This window comes from Drosophila miranda, assembly GCF_003369915.1.
Source record: "Drosophila miranda strain MSH22 chromosome Y unlocalized genomic scaffold, D.miranda_PacBio2.1 Contig_Y1_pilon, whole genome shotgun sequence".
Taxonomy (NCBI): domain Eukaryota; kingdom Metazoa; phylum Arthropoda; class Insecta; order Diptera; family Drosophilidae; genus Drosophila; species Drosophila miranda.
The window spans coordinates 41,233,206-41,237,612 of NW_022881603.1; positions in this window are offsets into that span (position 1 = coordinate 41,233,206).

Below are 4,407 nucleotides of genomic sequence, written 5' to 3' on the forward strand. Positions count from 1 at the left end.
GCCTTGAGAACCTCTCGGAGCTGGGAAAAATCCTTGATGAGGTTCAGACCAGGATGATGGACAAAAATACGCGCCACATCAACATGGCCACCAGAGCACTGTTCGTGCGCATGAAGGAGCTGCACTCGAACATCATCGAATCGAGCCAAGAGGCTGCAGCGGGTAGAAGCGCGCTGCAGGAAGGCTCCGACGCCCAAGGCCTGTGCCCGAAATGCTCACAGAGCACGCGGAGCGCAGACAAGGAGCAGCAGACAACGACCGTCTGGAGGAAAGATGCCGCAGAGCAAACCAAACCGTGGCGTAAACTTAGCCAGCCATCCGTGGCCGAAGGTCCAATGGGGAAGCCGGGAGCCCCACCTACGCGCCCAAGGCAGCGAAAAGGAGCTATCGCAACCAAGAGGACCCTTAAAAAGGCCCCGTTGCGGCCACACGGAGACGTGGCGACGACCAGCGCCATGGGGCAGCCCAAGAGCCCCGGAATCCCGGACAGCGAATGGAGCGTGGTGGCCAAGAGGCCGAGAGCAGCACGCCGCGCTCGCCCAGACGCGGTCATAGTTCAGGCCCCGGGAAGTCGTACAGCGAGGTTCTGGCAATGGTCACCAGACGACACGACAACCAGCTTTCCGACCTGGGGAGCTGCGTCTCCAAGGTACGCCGCACCATAGGTTAGGTTAGGTTAGGTTAACCCGGACGGCCCTCAGCGGGGCCACGCATAGGCCAATATGGCCCTTAGTTATCCGGATGGGGGGGGTGTATGAACCGTCGCGGGAGTGTTAATGTGGTTTTAAAAGTCCCCGAGAATCGAGGTGTTTTTAGCATAGGCCAGCAGTTCCTGTGGCGTCCTTTTGGAGGCATCTTCCAGTGATGCCAACACTGGGGCGCCCAGGTATCTCCTCCTTGCCCTTGAGAGAGCCGGACAGTTGCAGATGAGATGTTCCAGGGTTTCGATAGCCCCAGGTTCCTCTCATTTACTGTAACTGTCTCTGTTCGTGATGCCTAGCTTTGCTGCATGTGCAGCAGCCAGACAGTGACCTGTTAGTATCCCCAATAGCAATCTACAGTCCTTTCGTGGTAGGTGCAGTAGGTAGTGGCTAAGTTTCTCGTTGCGCTCCTTGCACAATATCTTCGAGGTTCTGCAGGTGGTGGTACTCCTCCACCTGCTATCAGTCTGTGCTCTAGCCTGCTTCTCTAGATCGCCTTGCAGCGTTCTGAGGGAGACAGGCACGTTCTCGGTTCTCCTATTCTCCAGCCCGACGCCTTCCTTAGCTAGTACGTCCGCCGCTTCGCTTCCTTCGATGCCCTGGTGGCTGGGAACCCAATAGATCCGCACTGTCTTTGTCGTGCTTAGGATGTCTAATGCCTCCCTGCTCGCCAAGACACTTCTGGAACTGACCGCGGACGACTGCATGGATCTTATCGCCGCTTGGCTGTCGACGAATAGGTTGACCGCATCGTGTGCTCGTTCTGTTAGGAGAGCGACCTCCGCTGCCTTCCCGATGGCAAAAACTTCTGCCTGGAATATGCTGCATTGGTCCGGTAGCTTATACGACAGCCTTATCTCAGGGTCTGTACAGTATAGGCCCGCTCCTACTCCTCCTTCCATCTTGGAGCCGTCTGTGTATATATTGAGGTGCTCAGTTTGGTCCCTTCCAATTTTCAAGTCTTCAGGTCCCAAAGATGTGGTTGTTTTGACGTCAAGGCAAGTTTGGGGGGTCATGTAATCAGTTGATCTGGTCATGTCCCTGCCAATTGAACTGTGCCCGTATCCTTGTATGGATAGGTTTCCTGATGCTATAAGGCGTTGTGCTGCCTTTCCCGCAATCAGGCGAGCGTGAATGTCCAGGGGGTCGATTCCGAGTATAGTTTCGAGTGCTTTTGTTGGGGTTGACCTCAGCGCCCCTGTAATACAGAGCAGAGCCTGTCGCTGAGTCTTTTCCATAAGCTTATGGTATGTCTTCTTTTCAATAGCCTGCCACCACACTAAGGCTCCATACAGCAGAGTTGGTCGCACCACCGAGATGTAGATCCAGTGCATTAGAGCAGGTGACAGGCCCCATGTGCTGCTGAGCATCTTCTTGGATGCATAAAGCGCAATGGTAGCCTTCTTCACCCTTTCCACTACATTGGGCCTCCATGCCAGCTTGCTGTCCAGTACTGTGCCTAGGTATTTCACCTGTGATTTTGGGGTCAGCCTAGTTTGGTCAATTTTCGGGGGGTCCATATCGGTACCTTGTACCTCTTTGTAAAGAGGATGAGGTCCGTCTTGTCCGCGTTGATACTGAATCCTACCTCTTCCGCCCACTCACGTATCTCCCTGAGTGTACGTTCCATTATGGAGCTGAGGGTCGATGGACATACACCCGTAATAAGTATGCTTATGTCATCTGCATAGGCTGTTATTTTTGGGGCCTTCCTTTCAAATCTCTTAATGAGGTCGTCGACCACCAAATTCCACAGTAGTGGCGATAGGACTCCACCTTGAGGTGTGCCTCTGTGTGCCCCCTTTACCATGGAAGCGGTGCCCCACTCCGATTGCACCCGTCTACAACTTAGGAGGTTTTTGATCCAGACGTTGATTGCAGGGTGTATGTTATTCGCTTCTAGGCGACTTGTTATTGCGGTTGTTGCCACGTTGTTGAATGCTCCTGAGATGTCCACAAATGCTCTTAAAGCATACTTTTTGTTGTGAAGGGCGCTCTCGATGGTGGCTACTAGCGAGTGTAGTGCCGTCTCCACTGATTTCCCCTTGGTGTAGGCGTGTTGGTTTATTGACATCAGTCCCCCTACCTCATTCCTGATGTGTAAATCCAACAGCTTTTCTAGTGTTTTTAGTAGCAAGGAGGTAAGGATTATCGGTCTGTAATCCTTGGGACTCACGTGGCTGCACTTTCCTGCCTTAGGGAGGAAGACAACCCTCGAGGTTCTCCATTGGATGGGGATATAGCCTGTACTTAGGCATGCACCATAAACGGCAACCTTCTGCTGGAGGTGGCAAAAGACAGCGTGGAGAGTGCTGAGGGCATGAAAGCCAGCATCGCACGTGTCCTCAGCGATGGAGCGTCTGTGCGCGCAATGACGGAAGACTCGAAGGTGCTCATATTGGAGATACGGGACATCGACTCCCTCGCGACGGAGCAGGAGATCTGTGCCGCTCTAACTCGCCAAATCAACATTGACGAGGCTCGAGTAAGAGTCCGCAGTCTGCGCCGCGGATACGCGGAGTCCCAGCTGGCGGTGGTCAGCTTGCCCTTCTCCCTGGGCCAAGAGGTCCTGAAAGGCGGCAAGGTGAGGATCGGCTGGACCATATGTAGGATCCGGGAAAGAGATGGACTCCCAAGGTGCTACCGATGCCTGGACCCCGGGCATATCGCACGGAACTGCAAGAGTACAGTGGACAGGAGTGGCTGCTGCATCAAATGCGGGGAGAAAGGGCACAAAGTTGCCGAATGCAAAAAAGAGCCTGCGTGCTTCATCTGCTCAGCAGCTGGAAAGAAGGTCACGCACCAGGCAGGCACTAAAAACTGCCCAGCCACGCGAAGCGGGGTCGGCAAAACCAGGATGACATGCAGTTGATTCAACTCAACCTGAATCACTGCAGGGCCGCACAGGATCTCCTGACGCAGACGGTGCGCGAGCTTGGCTCTGAGGTGGCACTCCTCAGCGAACCACATAAGGTGGGCAGCAGCAGCGATTGGGCCACGGACCTTACTGGCAAAGCGGCCCTGTGGCTCTGTGGCGTCGACGCGCCACAATTGCGCGACACCAAGTCGGCAGACGGGTTCGTCCGAGGGTATGTAGGCGGCATATGGTTCTACAGCTGCTACCTGGCACCCAGCCTCTCACTGGAGACTTTCAGCCGCATTATGGACGAGCTGAGCTGCGATCTGCGAGGACGGAACGTCGTAGTCGGAGGCGACTTCAACGCCTGGGCCCTGGAATGGGGGTCCTCCCGTACAAACGCCAGAGGCCGCACGGTGTTGGAGGCTTTTGCCTCTCTGGACGTCGTCCTTCTGAACGAAGGGTCCCAACAAACTTTCAGCAGGGCAGGTGTAGGGTCGATCATCGATCTCACCTATGCCAGCAGCACGCTGGCCCGGCACGCCCGATGGTGGATCAGCGACGTATATACTGCCAGCGACCACGAGGCCATACTATGCACCATGGGCACCCTTGCCCGATCGAGAGGTACCCCGTTACGGATTAGGAAGGCGTACCGCCAGGACACGCTGAGGGCCCAAGCCTTCGCAAGCGCCCTTCAGAGCTACTCTGCAAACGATGCAGACGGAGCCAACGATATGGCGACCAAATTGGCGGACGCACTTGAAGGCGCCTGCGACCAGAGCATGCTACCGAGAGGGACGTTCCGAAAGAACAAGGATCCAGTTTTCTGGTGGAGCGAAGCGATTG